At 35.6% G+C, this 22,207-nt stretch overlaps 1 long non-coding RNA gene across 2 annotated transcripts in view; it reads left to right on the top strand.

The window, feature by feature from the left end:
- The window catches only part of LOC119717642 (uncharacterized), a 550,393-nt gene that overhangs the window by 291,408 nt on the left and 236,778 nt on the right, over positions 1–22,207 (top strand). For both annotated transcript variants that reach the window (XR_011811091.1, XR_005267607.2), the window contains exon 6: positions 11,301–11,523. This is a non-coding gene — a long non-coding RNA (uncharacterized lncRNA). The remainder of the gene's footprint in view (positions 1–11,300; positions 11,524–22,207) is intronic.

The following is a 22,207-nucleotide window of genomic DNA, read 5'->3' as shown; positions in this document are numbered from 1 at the left end:
GCATCATCTGTGTTCAGGGAAGATTTTTTTTATTATTTATTTATCAACATTTTCTAGTTGCTATATTCAGACTGTACTTAATAAATTTTTTGTTTCATAATATTGAGACAATGGGATAAAGAGAGATTTCCTTGTTACACGTGAAGTATGACAGTTTTGCCTGGACATAAATCACATGAAATCCAGTGTTTATTTTTGATATTTAGGATGTCTTGCAGGGTTTATTCTGTTCCAGTTATGTGAAAAGACTATAGTATTTTGAATTGGTATTACACAATGTTGGCTAGCTGTGCATTGTTTCTACTTGAGATTCACCTTTATGGATTTTAAATTAAAATTTGCTTAACCTTATTGAGGCAAACATTTTAGTTTTATCATAGGTCAATACAATAAAATGGAAAATGTAATGGTAGCACGGCAGGAAAGATATTTATAGCATAATAAAATACAAAGCTTATTTTTTTCTCTTTTAAGATCAATTCACATTCTTTGCTAATATTTAATCAGTCATACTGACACAGTGATTTACTTGGTGTTACCTCTGATACATTCCACTGAGGCTCTGATTCTTAAATTATTTGTCTTTGAACTCACCGTGACCTATATTCAGTCTTCTGTGGCTGATGAAAATTACTCCTTTACTTTTCAATACTGATGACTGAACGATGAAGAAAGGAAATTTGCATTGACATTCTTAATAGCCACATTAAGTTAGTCTTAAAGTATTAATATATGAGAACGTCTTCATCTTATATACATAATGTTGCTATCTTGTTGTGAAGAACAGCAATCCAAGTCACACAGATAGACAAGACTTCTGAATGTTGTTTTGACTATAGCCTCCTGTATGTGTTTCAGCTATGGTAGCAAGGAGAAGAAAGATGCTGGACTTTGAAAAAGTGATCTTCGTCTAACAGTGGTCTCTGTGGGAAACTGTCAGGAGCAAAGAGAGCAAACCAAGTGTGTCACAACAGCAGCATGATAGACACAATCCAATTACTGTAATATTATGCAAGATAAATTGAACCGTTAACACTAATTTGGATTCTTGAACTTTCTAGTCTGTTATTTCCCCTTTGTCATCTTGTTTTTTCCCTTTATCTAATGGACATTCTTCCTGTTACTCAGGAGGGCTTTTTGCCTTTCTCTGCTTTCATTTGCTGCCAACTGCTGCATCTCACAGCTGGAAGAGAACAGGTGTGTGAAAAATACTGAATTTGGCAAATACTTCTTTTAATTATATAATCATATAATTTTTAATTAATTACCATATTTATGGAATCTCAGACATTTCCCACAGATTAAAAATAAATAAATCAGAAAGGAAGGCACAATTTACGTCCTGAAGCTGCTTTCCTCTAATGTTGTTATCATGGTGATCAGTGGCATAGCCGTAGTGATTGAGGTAATGTCTGATGAACTTTTTGGTGTGAGAGCATCTTATACAGAAAAAGAATAGCAACCTCTAATGAGAAATAAAAAGCAGGAAAATACAGTTTCTTTGTTTCTCATCTTACTATTAACAGTGTAAAACATAGCTGTTGTAGAAATACTCGGTCTTGAAATGGATCTACTGTCTCCAAATCTTGGCACTACAAAGCCCATGCATTGGTGCCTCCAAATCCACACAGTTGAGTTTAGGACAGAGTTTGCTGTTGGGGTTTGGAACTGTGCAGTCCTGCACCCTGTTTGCTACCTCCCATGTAGCACCACGTGGCTCAGTAATGGCAACAAGTATGTCAGAGGGGCTTCTCACAAAAAAATGTCTGGTAAACAGTAAGGCAGGAACAAGTCTCCAGCAGACCAGGGAACCGGTTCTTAACCATGGGAGGTAGAGGGCCCCAATCTGAGCCTTCACTCACCTGTCAAGAAGAGTTGTATAGTAAGATCATCCAGATTGGAGGGAGACTTTGAACTTCTTCACTCAGAAAGAAAAAAAAAGAAAAGGGGGTGGGGGGAGGGGAAGGTTCTTTGTTTTGTTTTGCTTTGCTTTTGTGTTTGTTTGTTGTTACAATTTATTTTTGTCTCTAAGACCAACTGATTTATGTATAAGATTATGAAGATAAATTATATCTTTATCTTTATATAAAGATTTGGCTCAAAGCTAGCAAGAGATTATTGGGAGACAGAAGAGGAATAATTGAAAATCAGCCAACCCTTCACAGATAAAATTTATTGTGCTAAAGTTCTCAATCAAGTTGTGGCTGTTGGGTCTGTACATGTGTGGACATGGATCTAGGAAAGGTAACTGCCTGGGAAATGAGTGTACCACCTGCTTACCTTTCAGAAAGCCTATGGTACAGCCTCCTCCTCTACCCTGCACTCATTTATTTTATTTAAAATGTCTTTACTGTGATAACCATGTTTCAGCACAGAGCTACCTTCCCTGTAAAATGCCTTAGCCTAAATTGTCAATTTTACATTAAGTCTGTTCTGTCTCTTTTTGTGTATTGTTGCTGAGCCTTGCACTTAGAGATTGGACCTGTCTCAGAGAAATGGTTTCCTGAGTTATTTTTAAAAGAACAGTAGGCATATCCTTGAGTCTCTCAGTTGTAGTTAAGCAGAAAGAGTATAAATGTTAAAGACCTCTTGTTATCACCAATCTTCACAAATCTTGTCTTCAAGATAGATTCACAAATCTATCACAAATCTTGTCTTTTGGCTGGCATTGCAGCTAAAATTCAAAAATCCTCAGCAGATATAAGTTCTTGAAACTTCTTATATATTAAGTTTTTGTCATATCACTAATGCTTATCTACCAATAAAATGAGTCTTACACACCTTTTTAGATGTAAAGGCATTATGTTTGTCTCCTTTTCCTCTATATATACAGTAAAAAGTGTGAAGAAATCCATGTGGCCTCCAAGCTTAGCATGAACCTCTGGGAATGCTGTTCTAGAGTATTTTGTGTCCAAAATGTAAGATGGCTTCAGTGCATTATCAATGAGATGCTCAATAATCTCTACCTTTGTGTCTGACTCTTGTGAAATCTTAAACTCACTTTATTATATTTTCTCTGTTGTTGCCTTTAATTAAATTGTAAAGCTGTCTTCTTTGTGTACTTGGCTCCCAAAGGGGGAATTATAGCTAGACAAACTATTACTGACAATATTGTCAGAAGAGAGATGTGGAGATATTATGTTCATGGTAATAATAGAAAAGGAATTCCCTAAGCTCACTTTTAATGTGTATGCCATTCCCATTCAGACTGCAGGGCCCATAGCTCAGTTCTTCTTTCAGGTAAAGAGAAAGACAAGTTAATTTTGTCTGATGTCTTAGCAGCACCAAGTCTTCTCTAAGCTGTACAGAAAACACAGGTCATCTGCAACCTTCAGTTCAGGACCAATACTGTGTGCCAGTCACATCTACAACCGCTTCTGGTAACCGCTCATTACCAGAAACAATGAGCAATGTACATTTTTTCGTAACAGAATAAAAAGTTATTCATGTGAGCCTTTCCATTAAAAAAAAAGGCTTTTTTTTTTTTTTTTTTTTTTTTTTTTTTTTTTTTTTAATATGATACCTTGGTTTTATTCCTTATTTTGGGAAATTTAGACTAAGCTTTAATAGAGCTTTTCTTGCTTATTGGAGATACTGTTATTTTCAGGTGCATTTGGGAAATGGATTAAGATAGCCTGATTAAGGTGCTTGTAGCAAACAGTTTGGGTGTAACAAGCTGTTAAGGAGGCAGTAATATTCAAATGAATTCTGAGCACATAAGAAATTGTTTAAAATAAAGACTAAACACAAGCCAATATATAATAGTATAAATAGGCTAGTATAATACCTGATACCCTATCAAATAAAAAAATTGTGAATTATTGACATGTAATTCAGTTAGTGGCTCTTTCAGCAAAAGAAGTATTGTACAAGTTAAATGCTTATTTTTTCTTCTAAATCTTAAATTTTTGTTTGAGCATCTACAAAGCATTATTATTTTCATTAATACGGAAATAGTAATTTCCAGCAAAGTTGGGAATAGTTCTGTAACCATATTTAGGTCTTTATTTTTAGGATTGGTCAGGTAAATGATAGAAAATTCAGATTATGGATAGATCTTCTAGTGCTTTTAACCAGAATATATTTATATAATTTAGTAGCTTTATGAATAGAAAGAAAATGCATTAATTTTCTTTTAAGATGTATTTCTGAATGACATTGACTAACAGATTTTTTTTCTTCAAGTGAATTTCTGCAGAGTTGCTTAAAGTTTTTGTTGTGTGAAAATGTAATTACGTTTAATCAAGACTTTTCATCTATAAGAAAAAATAATGCACAGATAAGAGCCAATATACTGGATTTCCAAATAATTTCTTCTTAATCTAAATTAAGCCAGTTTCTAGCTGTATTTCATCACTTGATGCACGACTGCGTAATAAGCATAGGTTATGAAAAGTGTAATTTTGTAGAACATAGTATATCAATTTCAATTTGCTTTAATTCAGTATTGGAAATCGCTCCTCTTATGTAGCTTAAGTAACAAACAAATTAATACTAGAGACTTTTAAAATATGTTTACAACAATAGTAATATTTTAGTAATATTATAATTTACAGCAGCTTTTAATTATTGTGTTTAGGGATGCATTTGCCTGAATAAAGGAGAAGCCTGTAATATCCATAGTAAGTTGTTTAATACTTGGACTGTTGGTTGAATCACTGATGAGGGGCATAGCATGTTCACTAAGGTAATTGGCTGATGAATCTGCAGTCTAAATTTATACAATTTGATTAGTTCCACTGGCAGATAATTGGTAATTAGATGGTACACAAAATGTCATTTTCTTCCATGCTTCATCTTTCAATCTTATTTCCCAAATAGCATTTGTTGGAATATAAAATCACAGGCTAACATGAAAACAGCTTTATATCCTAGATAATGCCATGGAATAGAGAATTTGGATTGATTGATACAATTTTTTATACTGATGGTAACAATTAATTTATTCCTTTAAAAGAAAATATGATTTAGGTTTATTTTTCACTATAACATTTTAAAGACAAATCATCTAAATTGCAAACCTTTTATCTTGCAAGAATAAAGCATGCAATTATACTGCCTGTGTTGTTTGTCATGTTCAATTTTTTATTTATTTTTTATTAAAAAACGTTCTCTTTTAAAGGTTTTCACAATGGATTATTTTGATATATATGTAGATCTTACGGAAAGTTTGAGATATCCATTACTGGTTATTTATAGGACAAAAGACTGTAAAATTTGTTTATTAGCATAGCAGAGCACTGGCGCATATCCTATTATTTCAACAGGGTAAGGCAGCAGTTTCATTAATTTGAAGACTAACAGTAACTAGTCAATCCAAAAATTGTCTTTAGTCTGTTTAACAGCTTCATTTCTTACCGAATTCTATTCTAAGCTATGTTATCCATTCAAGAGTGAAAAACAAGGAAGGGAAATATGCTTTACACTAAGGAAGACTGCATAACCCTAGACTGTGAACCTGGCTTCAGAAAGGTGTTAGCGAGATTTCCCTCATAGGAAAAAAAAATAATGCATTATTTTATTGCAAAATTGCAGTATTGAAAGGAAATGATTTAATGATGAAAAGCGTAGAGTGAAACTGAGTGTCTAAAAAGTTGTATGATTTGGGATGTACTCAAATTTAAAAACTAACAAAGCCCAAGGACAGGGAAAGTTTTACTAAGTTCTTGAATTCCCTAGTGCTCTTTGGCAATGTATACTTCACTAGGTTTATTTAAACTCTTTGCCTTCACTTCACTCATAATTGAATAGCAGCAAAGGGAAAGAAAGGGTCTGAATCTGCAACTTCTTGCAGTACATATATTCACCTGTGTGCTAACGCTTCATAAATCAGTACCCCATGAGGATGGTTGGTAGTTTTCTGAACCCGTTTGGAGCAGGCATAAATTACTTCACAAAATTAGTCAGTGGAGAAGCAGCCTATATTAAACTTACATAATTTTTCTAGTTCAATTATGTTTGTAAAGTACAAATTCTGTAGAGCTGAGGAAAAGTTCTAATGAGGATCTGAAGTTCTTTATTGTGATTGTGTTTAAACCCATTTGTGAAGCATAGTTACTGCCATGAAGCACTCAAGGCATCCTGCCCTGTGGCTTTTGCAGGGACGGATCAGAAGTAGCTCTCAGTTACTCCAGGTAATTCCCTGTAAAACAAATAGAAAGGTGAGAAGCAAGTCTGCAGCCTAACCTAAAGTCATAAATGAGTGCAAAAATAAACCAAAAGCAGGTGCTGTTAGCTCTGAAATGCGTATGTGATTCAAAGCAATACCATTTAGATTTAAATCTTTGTACTTTAACGCATAACCTCAATGGAATTTAAATAGAACTAGCCCCTGTTGGGTGCTTGACTAACCAGACAGGCTTTCAGCCTCAGGGTATATCCCCTCCTCCCATACGCATTCTCTCCTTTGCATCATTTCTGGCACACATCAGGCCTCTCATTGAGTCCATTTAGTTCACTAACCTGACAAGTGGTTTTCTGCGTGCTCACTGACGCAAAGAGAGGTCAAATTAGTGTCAGCACAGGGAAGGGGACAGGAATACACAGCCAGGAGCAGGAAATAGAAGAAAGAAGAATGATGCAGCCATTTTAATTGACATTCTGCTGTTAGACCAGCATAGTTCTCATATCATTGCATTTAGGCAGCCTGAAGTGAAAGCATTGCTGCAGAACACCTCATGCTGCCTCTGTGCCCAAAGGGAAGCTGTTGCAGACAGAATGAAGGAGAGGGTCCTCAACAGGGAACGGTTCCCTTAGAGAAACAAAGAGAGACAAAGAATAAACTCTTCCAAGCCTTTCTTTGAGTGGAGAATTACAATAAGATCTTGACTTGCTGCTTGGTGCTGCCTACTGTCTGAATACAAGTGAAAGCTGACTCCATTGCTATCTCTCCAAAACAAGCTTTATGACCTGACCTGGCAGACTTGCTCCAAAGGGTTGCTATACGCCCTCCTGTGTGTTTGCTAGGAGATGCTGCATTGCAGCTCAAAGCACAACCAGAGGCACCTACCATGTGGTTTCCTGCTTTGCACTGTCTTCAGTCTGTTTGGGGAGTTACAGTGCTTTAGCATCAGGAAACTTGTGTAGAACATACGGATGGAGCTTGTGCCATCTTTGTGTATAGAGATACAAAGGCCAGCCAATGTCAGGTATGAATGGTTAGACACTGGCACAGGCTGCCCAGAGAAGCTGTTGATGTCCCATCCCTGGAAGTGCTCAAGGCCAGGTTGGATAGGGCTGTGAGCAACCTGGTCTGCTGGGAGGGGTAGGGACACCACCCCTGTCCATAACAGGAGTTGGGATTAGATGGGCTTTAAGGTCACTTTCCAACCCAACCCATTCTATGATCCTCTTGAACACCCTAAAAATCTTTAGAAAATGTGGGTGATTTCAACTTTTTAATAGTGGTTATATTTTGTAGTATTCTAATTAAAACTGGTGATAGTGTTCACAATCTGCACAAAATTTGGCAGCCTTCTGAGCTTTGTCAGTCTATCTTGCATGAGCTTAGGGTTGAAATGAATGGTGTTTACGTGACAGCCACACACCTAGCAAACAACTTTGTTGAATTTAAATGCAAATATATGTCAGTTTGGGTTATCTTTGTCATCAGAGTTGGAAGGTTTCTTGAGTTCTTGCAGCGAATTGCAAGATGGTGGAGTTTGTCCAGTGGGCCTTTGAATGTACTTTCTTATATATCTTTTAAAATTGTTTGTGGGTATAATTACACTGTGTTCATGGTTAGTAGCTGTTTTTATAAGATGTTCAGCAATATACACCCATATATTTGAAAAGAAGAACTGAGCCTTAAGCCACTTTTGGCTTGCTAAAACCATCAGAAACAATGGATATAGTGTTGTTGTTGTTTGTTTGTTTGTTTATTTTGTTTTTATTAGAGTTTCCTGGAAAGAATGAGTATTTCTTGGTTCTGCTGTCATTTACTAGAAACTCAAAAAATTCACAGGATTAAATAATATCTTCAAAATATTAGTGTTCTCTTGATTAAACTCAAAATTCTCTTCTGCACAGTGAAAAGCACATGTTCAGTCTTCAAACAAAACAAAAACAAACCAACCAAAACAAAAAAGATAAAATCCAGCAGCAATCCTAGTAGCTGAAAGCATGGTTACATGAAAAGGTTTTATTTTAAATTAAACAAAATCAACACCCCCTCACTTTTGATGTGTTGTGGGAATCACTGTGATGTCAGGGCACTGGTTAAATGCATGGAATTTTTTATATCCTATGTCTAGCTACTGATCTGAAAGTTACTGAGATTTGGTGATGCTTCTTGTCTAAGTATTGACCATGAATTATACTTAGACTGAGTATCTTTGAAAGATAGAAGCAGGGAGCCTGACAGTTTTAATCTACTGATTGTTGTCATCGGTGTATGTAAGGTCGGTGGCAAGGTATGAAGAGGGTCAGGGCTAAATCCTTCCCGAGTGCAGGGGCTGCTCCCGGGGACAGCGGGCTCTCCCCCGGCAGCACAGCAGCCATTCGGCGTGAGTGACACCTGCCGGCACCGCAAGCAGCCGCTGATGCTGTGGAGCTCGCTGGTTTCCAACAGCTGCGCTCACCTTGATCTGCAGCTGCTGAAGCAAGTGGGTGATGAATTAAGAGTCATTGAGCAAAGCAGCACAAGAGATGCTGCTTAACTCTTCTTCTGCCATTATTAAACTGCAATGTGCCTCTGTGTGTGTGTGGACTGCTCTCATGGTGAGAAGGCTCTGTGGCAAAATAGTAGCAGCATGCAGATGTCTGACCTGTGCAGGTCAGCCCAGTTTCTTTCATCTTAATCTCTTTGGAGTACTCAGCACTTTAAAACTCTAGCTATTGCTATGCTTGGCTTCGTTTAGTAGTCTAAATTAAGGCACTATTTTTTGTTTTAAAAATTGTCTTTATAGCAAAGGTTAAAAATAAGTTGCTGCTAAGTGGTATGAGTGTGTATCTGTGGGCTGAAATATGCTGTCTATGGAGTTGAAGATGGTCTGATTTTATAAAATGGGATTTTCACTTGAAAGTAAATAAAGGGTTAGTTCTGTTCTTGAAGGAAATAACTGTTTTCATACAGTTCAAGAGTATTATAAATCTTTGTTGTATGCATCAGTACTTTCAACATAATGCATTCAATCTTCACGTCATCGTCTTGCTTTGGGGAATTAAAGTTTAAATATTGTGTTACAGCATTCACGTTATTGTCTTTTCTTATATACAGAAGCTTGTATTCATTTTTGAGTGCACAATTTTCTGCTAATTGTCTATTAAAAGCAGCTTTATATCTGAAGCTGTTTAAGGAGGACTGGTTCAAATCCACAAATACAATCATGTTTTATAGCAATAATGTTGTATTTTTTTGATTTTTAATAATGTGTTTGACCTTTGTCTTGAACCATTCCTTTTCTGTAGCAATTTTTGCTTCCATTGGTTAAAACCTTCCAAATATATAAATTTACAATTGATTGTTACATTTAAATGATACAGCTTTTTTTTTTTTTTTTTTTTTTCTCCTGCATAAAAGCCTGCACTACTTCTGTTTTCATCTCCTTAAACAATTTTGCCTTTATGTATGTGTTTTAATTTCCTGCAGTTCTGCAGTTTGCTGTTGGTGAAAGTCTTCTGTAATTACCTTTTTATTGGAATTTGAAAGAAAATTAAGATAGACTTAAGGAATTTTTTTGTGCTTTGTTTCATTAGTTACAAAAGTTTAGATGTATATATATAGAATTAAATATAATAAAACTTAACAAATTTCTGCCAAGAATGATTTGATATGCAGGAGTTATATTACACAGTTAAAACGTTGCATTGTTCATGTCTGGGCTCATCAGCAGATCTCATCCTCTGTACCTCTTTTTTTTTTTTTTTTTTTTTTTTCAATTGAATGATTAGAAATTAGAAAAATAACCTTGTCAGACTTGTTCTTTGACTCACTTTTTTCCCATTTGAATAAACTATTAATTGATTCAGGTGAACCTTCTGTACCTTCCAGAGGGACAGTGATTTTAATCAAAACTTCCAGGTGTGAAGGTGTTTGCAAGTTTCCTGTTCTCACTAATGTTGCTGAATTTAGATGTTTTTGAATGCTAGAACATGACTGTAAAAGTACATCAGTTTTACAATGAATACATTTCTTTATAAATATGTTGGGTGGAAAAAAAAAAGAGATAATTCCATATATTCTCAGAAACCAAAAGTTTCTTGTTATGCATAGAAACAAAAAGAAACCTAGAGGGTATTGTCTGATTTGTATTGTTCGTAGAGGTTTTAGCTGTTGCTGTTGTGTTTTTATTTTTCATGCTTGGCAGAACTATACTGTAACAAAAGTCTGGAAAGAAGCACTCATAATATGCTCAGGGTTTTGGCAACAAACTGACCAAAACCTAAGAAAATGTCTCACAGAGGAGCAGATCTTCTAACACAGGTTTAGTGCCTGCTCCTTGCTTTTCATTTCTCTGTCCCGCCTCCTATAAATAAACCCATTACTTAATCTTACAAACTCCAGAAGTATGATGTCTCCTTATAAAACACGGTAGAGTTCTTATAATGGAAAATAAGAACCAATCTGAATAGATGGAAGGTGGATGTTCAGTTTCAATAGATGATGTGCTTTTTCCTTTTTTTATTGCTATATGGAGTTACATAAAAATGCAAGCAATGTGTTTATGTATGTTATTCTTTCTTTACATTTGGGTATGTTGTTTATAGTAAATTTATGCTTAGGAAGGCTCAGTTTATATTTGCAAAATAGATATTTTTTTTTATTCATAGACTAGCTGATAGTATTGGTATAAAAGACTAAAGGTTTTGAATTCGTAGTGTAGCAGCTCCTAATTCCCTTCTTTTCGTTGTTGATGTTATCGCTGTCAGGTTGATGTTATCAACCCAGTCTGGTTAGGCTGGGCGAGTTTGTCTCAGTTATTAAATGGCATTATTGCTTCAGAATGATTTCAAAATGCTTGGGATTGCGCATTCCTATGCAGGAAAAGTTGTTGACCTTGCTACTTCTATAATTGTACATTCTGTCTAGTGTCTGCTTCCTGGATGGCCTGTATCTGGTAATTGATTTCCAGTGTCCCACTACCACTCTTCACTTAAAAGAACATGATGTATTTTATGGTTTTGCTCTAAACAACAAAAGCATACTCTTCTATAAGAAGATGGGGAACAACTTAAATATGGAAATTAATAGTAATATGTATTTGATCATAAACGTGCATGCTAGACATCACAAGGAAAATGTATTTACAAAAGCCAGTTCTCTTTGGAAATTAAGGATGTTTTCTTGACTTCTTTTTTAGGGGTGGGTGCACAACATGGATACGATTCAGTGTCAGAAAGTTAGATCCCATTGCATTTGCCTATTCAGATCCTCCTTCAAGTGTATGCCAGTGTGAGTGTGGTACAGAGTGAAAATTGAAGAAGGGAATGTGCCTCTTTTGCTTTGGTCTCAGCCAGAGCATGGAGTCATCTGTGTACAAATGAAGCAAGGAACACAAGAAAAGGATGAACTATGGGATTCTGGTAAGGCCAATTAATTCTTTGGATACTTTTTATTTCCTTCTTTTCAAATGGGAAAACTTTGGTTGTGGAGCCTGAAGCATTTTGTATAAATAGCTTTGCCAAGAGCCTTCCACAATTCACTTGTGGGTATGTTTAATCTTGCTCTGCTGTACCCTGGTCCCTGGTTTTCATTCTAGATGTTAACCTGATATCGTCTTAGATTTAAAAGTTTCAAATAAATCAATAGGTTATAGAAAGCTGATACAATATGAAATGTTCATCTTGCATGTACTTTGTCATACTTTAAAGATCTTCTGGTTACTTTCACTCAAAATTTTGGGACAAACTTCATTTGTACGAAGTTTAATATTCAGCATGTTCAGAGCTACTTATTAGTGTAAAGGTAACGGTCTTAGTAATTCACTAATTAGTTGTCAAAATTGTTAGAGACAAATTTAGGTCTGAACCACAAAAACAGACATATTTCTAGATAATATTAGATAGATAATATTTCTAGATTTTTAGTTGTAACTTTTATAATTTCTTGTGGTTACACCAGAAAATATTAGGCTGAAATATTCTGGGGTGTGTCTTGTGATGAAACAGATAATGGCTACTATGAGAAGCTTATTCAAAATGCTGAAAGGAAATATTTCAGTATAGTAGCATGAGTTTGAAATGAGAAGATCATGAAGTAATGCAGGTATCATATGTCTAAAGATGAAAACATATTTGTCTCTGAGATAGTATCATCTGTGCATAGTTGCTTGTATCTGGAACCATATGAAACAATACATTGAATTTGTATCAAGAAAGTACATAGAAGGTGCCTGTATAAATTATCCGAAGGGACTTTGTCATAATATCTGTAGCATAATATGTTTTTCCACATATTAAGAAAAACAATTTTTCTTGAGAGAGGTTAGACTTGTGATTTTCATGTACAGTCAGCATGGTGAGGGACCCTCATGTTCACTGTGCAAATCCTGGGTATTCAGTGATATGCCTACACTTTCTAGAATGATACCGGGATCATTCAGAGTCCTAGAAGGTCTTGAATTCCAGAATGTTCCCAGGATCTTCCATATGACAGTTTGACCAGTCTCTGGTGACACTGCAGAGATGGCTTTTACCGGTGTAGCATAATCTGTGTAAAATAGGTGTAGGTCAGAGACCAATCACCTGTGAACAGCGTGTCCTGAAAAACATTTCAAACCACCAGATGTACCAGAGATTTTCTTCTGAAGATGCTGGCAGGATTCATCCCAAGGCTGGAGGATTTTCTTTCAATGCAGAGTTGCTTGCTCTGGTCCAAGTGCACCCACAGCATTCATAGCAACATAAAAGCAGCAGTTTTGCCCATATCACAGGCCAGTGTTCTTGCCTGTATTTCAAGTCTAGTCTTCTAAGTATTTATGTTCCTGAGCTAGAGAGTTTTATGTTTGAATACACAGCAAAAGAAGATTTGGGGAATATTTAGAAGGTGTCTGTATGTTCATAGTCACTGGCATTTCCCACCCCTTTGGACCTCACAAGCTACCTCTCTTCAAACTGTAGAAGGAAATTTCTTCTAAGTCAATGGATGTTGGAAATCCACTAACTCGAGTTTCCAAAATTGTAGGCTGGAATCATGATAATATGTTTGTATACATATTTATCCAGTTCTTTTATCACCAAGCAATTTTCTGTGGCACAGCCCAATCTGTGGAATGTAATTTTTAAAATAGCCGCACTGCTTGTCTCAGTCACTGCAATTAGCATCTCTCATTCCCAAGATTGCACAGGACTAATAAGTAATCACGGCAGCATTTATGTAACTTAGAAGTTTTAACATCTAGATAAACAAACATGGCAGAGCTCTCTATTTTAAGAAAAGATTACAGAAGCTTATGAAATGGCTTACTTGATGTAGCGTCTGTGAGAACTGGGACAAGAGTGACTTGGGAGATTTCAGTTTGATGTTAAAATGTATATCGGATTTTAATTTTTTATTACAGGGATGTCTGTCTCTAATACAATGAATGCCCTATTACCTTTTCATTCTCTCAGTTGCACACCTGGCTACTTTTATTCTGCCTTGCCTATAGTCCAGCTAGAGGAGGAGGAGGAGTGTGGCTTGTCATTTCTCTGCTCATGGATTAAATAAACCAAGCCTGCAACCTGGCCAGGCTCTTACATTTATGGTGCTCACAGTTTTCATGTGCAACTCCCTCATATGTGAAAATATCTTAGCGTCTCACAGAAAATGAGAAGTACAGAGCAGTCAGAGATTTGTATCGCTCTCTTTGGATTCATGGGTTAATATATCTACTTTGCAAGATAAAGAGTAGGCAGCCCCATGTTTAGAATTTTATCCCATTTCCAATCTACTTCAGCTGATTTATAAAGCTTAGGAACATCTTTCCTGCTCAATTCATGTAAGAACATAACCACTCTGTCCTTTTTGCCAGTTATCTTTATTGGCAAGCTCTTCTCCCATGATTATCATAGTAGTCCTCCTCATCTTCATAAACCCGTTTGTTTCCTGGGTAATGGATTTTCTTGTAATCTATATAAAGATTTTTTCCCCTCCACTGAAATTTTTATTACCTAATAAATGTATGCTTAAAGGTTGCTTTCAATAGATCTCTTGGCTTAACTCACTACAACACACTTTTGCCTACTCTTCTCAGGCTCGGGTTAAAATCCTAAATGAAACCATGCATTATGAATGCACTGTGGAAATAAGGCGATAAGCCATATTTGGAAAACACCCTTTCTAAGTGCCTTAATTTGAAGTCTTTAAATGAAACACATCTAAACAGAGCCTATCAAGCTCCTTCCTTCCTAAGCGTAATGAGTTTTGTTACACAAAATAGTTTTTGTCTTTATGGTCACCATTGCAAATAGAAATGGCAAGAGGAGAAGCTGGGCTGTCTGTGAGTTTTGCTCTTCTTCATGTAGGCAACTATATTTTCAATTCAGCAGATAGAAGTATCCTTTAAGAGACAGCACAGAACCAATGTTCTAACAGAATCTGACGTTCCAGGTGACAAAGTCAATGTGACGTAGACCACATGGAACAACTGAAAAATGCAGATTATGCTTTCTTCTGTTTTGGGAAGATGGAGGGGAGTGAATGGGGGTGTGAGGAGATGGTGCCTAATTCTAGTTCGGCATCTGAACACCAGGCCAACTTCTGAAGACTCAAGCCTGTTTGCACGCCATGACTTGTGGTGCATATCAGGGCTGGCTTGATTTCATTCTCCCTCAGAGCCACGTGGAAAATGTTTATGTTGCATTTGCATAAAAATGTTTGACATAACACTGAAATACAGATAAAGTACAACAGCTATTTCAAAGTTGCAACCAATGTATTAACATACTAATGTAGAGCCATAATCAGGAAACTGTTAGCCAGAATATTAAAGGAAAATGTCAGTGAAAAGACCTTTTTTAATCATTACAGTACTTTTTGTAATAGATAATTATAGTTTATCTCTTTTTTTTTTTTTTTTTTTATGTTTGTCTCTTAGCTCTGTGATTTTTTATCCTTAAAATTATACATTTAATTTTTGTGTATGTAAAAGTTTGTGTGTCCTTAAGCCAAACAGTAATGTTTTTGTTGGAAATGAATCGTGGATCCTTTAGGTTTCAGGAAGGTCAGTAATTATAAATTGGTTTTGCTTAGCCTGGCCTGTCAGGAGTCACATCAAAAGCATGTGACTTGTGTTTCAGTACACACTTCATACCCACATTGCCTGCTACTCTGATTGCAATACCATGTCATTCCATAGTAGTTTACTATGATACATCATATGGTTTGCAGTCACCCTTACTGTTCACTTCCATTGCCTTAAGCATTTGGAAGCAGTCAAATATGTGGCAGCACACAGATGTTACTCAGTAACAGTATCTTGCTTGTATAATGAGTTGACATTTGTAGTTTTTTTTGTTTGTTTTGTTTTGTTTTTGTATTCTCTTTGAATGCGTAATATGCAATAGCATGTGATACAGACCTCCTTTTGGTTTAAATATCCTACTGAATGGTTTACTTTTTTATGTTAGAAGTTTTCTTATTCAGTCAGTTGTAACAACAGGAAAAGAAATGGTGTGTCATTTTTGTATCAAATGGGTACAGCTCTTTTGACATTAACTATATTTCATTGTAACATATTTCATTATTCAGGAGTTTAGAATATCTCATCTTAATGAGATATTCTAATAGGTCTGTTAGGCTTTGCCCAAATACTTTTCCATGGAACAGTGGGTGTGCTAATGTCCTGGGTCAGTAGGGAGCTGCACTCACCATTAATGTTCTTCAGACAGCTTCAGTCAATTTGGTATACTGTACTGGTAGGAGATTTTTTATTTTTTTCTAAATGCTCCTGCATATCCCACCAAGTAAAAAAATTTATTTATTGTTTGTTTATGTGTTTTTAAAGACCCCTTTCTTTTCAACTATTTTAGAGCATGAGAAGATTTGCTAGTCTTTGTCTTGACCCAAAAGAGTTATTTTAAACAAACTGAGCTGAACCTTATATACCTTCTCTTCAAATCAAAATTAGGTAAGGAGTCACTCCTCAGGGTCCTCAGTGTTTGTGCTTCCGATTCTTTGAGTATCTTATGCTCAGGACTTTCCTAGAAAAGCAGTGTTCCTGTGCTGAGTAGCATCAAAACAAAAACTGCAAAATGTTAACTGGTGTACGGTGGCTGGAGACTTGGAGACTGTGGGGGAAAAAAAAAGATAAAATTATATATATATATATATTATATATATATCTAAAATGAAATCTTCTGTTCCAGAACTACCAACCTGAGTTTCTTAAGCCAAATGAAATTAGCTCTCAGTAGGATTTTTCTTCCCAGCAGTTTGAAAAGTCTGGTTTCAGAAAACCTCTTAGCAATTATCTGTCCTGATGTAGAGTTAAGCTTTTTGAAGTCATTTTATAATAATTCTAATGTATAGTAGAGAATTTCTTTCCCTGTGTTTTCTTTCCCTCCGCTTAGTGCAGAAAAATAAGGAGTGTAATTCTCAGGTGTGGTCACGGCTCTGAAGTCATATGAAGGTTGTAACAGGGAAATCCAAGACCCACAACCAGTTATCCTTTCTTACAGATCTTTTCCTAACTTCTTCATGAGTTCTCTCTTTATGTCCTGCATCATCTTATCTTTTGTCTGATGAAAAAAAAATATATATATAAAAATGCTGACAGACCACTGGTTTTGCAGATGTGGTACCTGCATCCGTGAGGAGCTCTTGAATGGCAAGAGTGTGCTGTCTGTTTTTATTTTTGGGGGTGAGACTTGTCTGCGTATTGTGTGCTGAACCTGGTTAGTACCACAACTCCAATAATTGATGAATCTTGACTTGAAAAAAATACAGAGTATTTATTTCACTGTTTTCTACTAGGAAGCATACATCAGGTGAGGCTCACCTTGAGTTATTTACTTGCTGCATGTGTCTACCTTCCTATCCCTTCTTTTTAAATTGTGCCATCCTATTCTTTAAATTAGGCTTCATTCATAAAAGCATCTTGCTTGGTCTTAAGTGCAGAATGCTCAGGTGACTCCTTTCAACATGCACAGAGCTGATGCAAGGCAAATACTTTCTATGTAAAGGTCCTACAGCACTGTTACCTTATGAAAATTTTAGCAGCCAGTATTGACTGCATTTCTTGTATTTTTAAAAAAGACTGCAAGGTAGCAAATGGCGTGACAAAGAAACGTCAGCTGCTCTGTTCTTTCAGCAGTTCAGGCTGCTGGGATTAGTTTTCTAGGGCAGCTTTCAGAAGGACGTCCCAGGATATTGTCTCTGTAACATCTTCTCTTATTAATATAGTGCTTTAGAAGTAAAGAAATTAGAGGATTTCTTCTCTGAGCCCAGAGTAAACCTTATATAAACAAGCTGACAAGTAAGTGTCCCTTCTCAGGGATGTCTTTGGTATGGCACCATTACTTGCATTTCTGATGGTGACTCTTGATTTAAACAGACTGCTTGTAGAGCTGTGGCACAGTGGAGAGTGAGGATCATCAGTACACAAATGCAAAAATGGAATTCTGCAAACCAGAAAAAAAAAAAAAAAAAAAAAAAGAGGAAAAAAAAAAGCACCTTCTGGTAAGGTTATGTTAAAATAGTAAATATTCTCCTGTCACTGTTTGCAGATGTTTGAGTTGTCCAATCAGTTAAGACTGCAGTGGCAAAAAAAAGTGGAGGACACGCTGTATGGAAAAGACCAGTACTATGGAGCCAGGTGATAGAGAAGAAGACCCATTCTTCCATTGCTAGTATCAGTTTAATCCAAATGCAATTCACAGTGTTTCTTTCTTACAGAGTATACAATCAGATCTCAGTGAAGAAAATGATGCATCTGGCCCTTACATGCATTTTCAGAAAAGGGCCTGGCCTAAGGAGTAAGAGTATACCATCTCTAAAACATGGATTTTATCTAACACCCTTTGGAACTTCTGTTGTCAGATTTTTAAGGTAGTGTGTCTTTTGTTTTGCTAGATAGAGGTGGCATAAAAGTGAAGAAAGATATTTCTGGGAATTTAATTCATTTGCATTTCTGTCTTTCCATCTTTCTATTCTTGTGACTGGAATCCAAAGGATGTAGGAAATGGTTCAGCTTGAGATAAAATTGGAATGTGAGGCAGAATAAATACTTAAATGTGAGTGCTTTGTATTTTGTTCTTTAGAGTATCATTATAGAAAGAGATGGTGATAGTCAAGTTCGTAGAAGAAAATCTATTGAGAGACAAAAAGACACAACCTCTGCCTCAAGATTTTCCTGAGAACTGTATTGCTAAAAGATTAAATAATTTGAACAAAATATCACTACATACTTTCCTGTCCTGATAATCCATTTTTGGCTACTGTCAGAAAAAAGAATATAGGCTATATGGAGCTTTGTTCTGACCTAGCACAGCTGGTCTTATGTTCTTATTTTATTTCATTTCATTTCATTCCATATGCTGTCAGTAAGATTGTGGACCTTTTTGGAATCTTATCTTTGAAGAGCTCTTCACAAGTAGGTTTTTGTGTTTAAAAGCTGTTATTATATACATATAGAATACTGTATTAATTTCCAAACCTTTGAAAATGTTAGTTTTTAAGAATTTTAATCAGAGTAGCTTATGATGACATTTTTAAAATTCCTGAATAAAGTTAGTGTATATTTGTAATGGACTGTATTAGTTAATTGCATAGAGGAAGAATCAGATCATGTTGTACATAGAAGCTAATTGGCTGAGTGATTCCCTAATCTACTGTTATAGGTGGGATTTGGGATTAGCACTGTGTTTAAGGCAGTTTACATAATAAAAGTTGGAGGAAGAAATATGATGCATGATAGAGGACGTTTATGCTCTGAATAACCAAAAAAATAATTTTAATAAATTCTCTTTTATTCATATGGATGAACCAGAACCTGAATTAGGTCTTACATAGTTCACTGTGATGGCGTTTTCAAGCACAGTACTATGTGATTTGCCATACCTTCAGATATTTTCTTACATAATAATTGCGTCAATAAGGAAACATCAAAATGCCATCACACAAATTTAGAGTTTAGGATGAACTTGTCTCATAAATTTTATTACCCTGAAAGTAAGTTGTTCTTACTGAATATGTGAAGTATCTTCTTAAACCCGACTGAATTTGATTAGAACTCTTCCTTTCAAATATAGTCTGTCTTTGTGAAAAAAAAAAAAATATATAAAGAATTTGCATCACACAGGTGTTTTAAGTGCTCAATATTATTATTAACATCTTTGAAGGCATAGAGAATTGCTTACTTTACTTTCAGATAGTACCAGAATGGGAGGGGAACCCAAGCACTTCATAGGACAGAATTACAATGCAAAGCATTCTTGACAAATTGAAGAAATGCTCTAATATGAAGAGCTACAATTGATTAAGGACAGTTCAAAGTATTACTCTCAGGGGAAAAAAAAATGTATAAAAGAGAATGACCTGTTAGGTAGCAGTATTGCTGTCATAAATCTGGAGGTTTACAAATTCCCCTTTGTGAGTCACAAACTGAACATGAATCAGTTATGTTCTGGCTTTGTCCAAACAGGCATGCTCATCCTGATAAGAAAGCAGGAGTTTATTCAGAAATAGGCAGTAATCCTTCTGCTCCACTCAGTGCTAATAAGGCCTCTGTTGGAGTCCTTTTGCCACTTTTGGACATGTACTTCAAGAAATATAGGCACCAACTGCAGAGAATCAAGTGACATACAGAAGGAAGGATCCAAAGTCTGGGAAATATAACTTGTGAAAAAAAATAAATTGAAGATTATTGTGAGTGTTAAGAATAGAGAAGGGAGGACTTTGAGACATGATAGGTCTTCAAAGCTTAAAAGAATCTATGAAGATAAAGGCAAAAAACTTCTACACACCCCAAGGACAGTTGTACTTCTGTAGTAGAATGTGAGGTTTATATAAAGCATTTAATAAAAACTTCCCAAAAGTAAGGACAGTGGGAGATACTGTCTAGTATAAGTTGCATAGAATTCAGCAAAATCTAGGAGCTAGGAGCTTTTATGAACAAGATATACAATCATCTTTCAAAAATGGGTTAGATATTTTTAATCATTTCTTATGATAGAGTCTAAGAGTAGAGGACTGCTTGAAGTCTCTTCCAACTATGTTTTCTATTATTTTCTACTCCTATTACCCATACAATAAAAAAATGCTTAGGGCTAAACATTTTTCATTTCTTTGAAAACATATGGATTTGCTTTTATAAACTTTTTAGGCAATCTTCAAAACAAACAAACCACCACCATCAACAACAAAAAACACATGGGTTCAACTATCAGACTTGACATATAGTTTGCAAAATTACCTTGTACCATGTACCTTGTTGAATCACAGCACAGTTTAGGCTTCTTCCATGAATGTATTTTTGGGAATTCTCCTCTTAATGATATATATTAAAAACTATGCAAAGTTAATATGTTTAAGCAGTATTCATAGAATCTTTCCACAAGGGAATGGTACTATTAGGTGGTACAAGTGTTAACTATGGGTTGGATGAAGAACAATAAACATGTTTAAAAGTTTTATAAAGCAAGTGGAATGCATTAGCATTTGAACTGACTTAAGTATTCTTGAAGCTAACAACTTTGGTGCTTAAAAAATATGCCCCTGTAAATCCACAGCAACTGTTAAGACAGCAAATTCTTGAAAATCTGAGTTAGCAGCATGATTTGCATCTTCACGTATAACAGATGGGGGGGACACAACACTGCTTAAGGGCTGAAATTCAATGCGAGTGTAGACTTAGGCAATACTGCAACATATGCTTTACAAGAACTAGAGACAGCATTAAAATGGCAGTTACAAGTGTTAACATTCTTGTCATGGAAGGATTATGTGGAAGGTCAGTTTGTCTGACATTCTTGCAAATGACTCACTGGACGTAAATATGAGACATTACAGTCATGGTACACCATTGCAAACCATTTAGAAGTTTGTTGAAAGGAGAAGAAAAACCAAGTAGAAAATATTACCAAATATTCTATCCATCCCCTCCAGCTGTTTACTAGGGTCCAAAGGAAGCTATCCAGTTGGAAAATATGCTCACCAAATTACTGAGTATAAGACTGTCTGTTCAATCATTGTTTTAATGTGTATTACAAAGACCGTGGAAAAACATGGTCCCTCTTTTTGACATCTGTCATTTTTTGTGGCTTTCAAGTTAGCATAAAGATTGCGATATATTTGCATACTAGCCTGTGTGTGTCTATATGCACATACAGAGGGGTAAGAGCCTGTTGGTACAATGTTTGCTACAGAGCATTCACCTCAATCTTCAATAGTTACAGCATTTTGTTCATTGAGCTGTTGCCAGTGTTGGCAGAAGTTATTCTTGAGGGAAAAATCTAAGCATCAACAAAATGTGTTTCTGGTTAGATAATAAAACCTTGGTGGAGTTGATCAGCTGGCAGTCTTCCAAATGAGAATCTGACATGCACCTGCTTCATTTATTTGTTTTATGCAGCTTCTCATTTAACATACTGTAATATTCAGGAAAGCAATCAGGTTCTACTAATCAAATTGCTAATGTTTTCTTTATTTAGTTCAAGAAACCCCAGACAGTAATGCCAGTCTGCAGTTACAATACAGAGATTCTCTCCATAGGATTGAAATATAATTAGAAATATGCCAAATTTCTCAACAGAATTTCTCTAAAAGAGAAGCCTGTAGGCATTTATGCTTGCAGTGGCTAAAATTGATCTGTGGGGATGGACAAATATTAAAATGCAGCAGAGTTGAGATAGTAAAAGACAAACAGACCCAGTAAAACTTCAGTTTGATCTTTCTTATTATTCACGTGGATAAATATCAAAAATATAAAAACAAAACAAAACATTTGGAAAGAGAATTTGGGTTTAAAAAGGGAATGTGTTATTTAGACCAGCTTAAAAGACAGTTAAAATTTTTTAATGAAATCTTATATCATAAAATCTTGCTCTGCCTACAGAGAAAGTTCTGTGTTTTTTGAAATACAGAAGTCCTTCTAGTCCTTCCGTTCATACTCATTATTGTGTGTGTTGTTATTTGGAATGACTTGAATCAACAGAATTTTATTAAAGGGAAAATACAAGATCTAAGAAATAATAAAACTCTGATTGTACTCAGTGAAATAATGTAAGGTATTCAAAATAATTCAAGGAAAAGAACTTGATGGGATGACTGATGAATCTAGGTAGCATT

The sequence above is a fragment of the Anas platyrhynchos genome, chromosome 8 (assembly GCF_047663525.1).
Source record: "Anas platyrhynchos isolate ZD024472 breed Pekin duck chromosome 8, IASCAAS_PekinDuck_T2T, whole genome shotgun sequence".
Classification (NCBI taxonomy): domain Eukaryota; kingdom Metazoa; phylum Chordata; class Aves; order Anseriformes; family Anatidae; genus Anas; species Anas platyrhynchos.
This window is presented reverse-complemented; position numbering and strand designations above follow the sequence as displayed.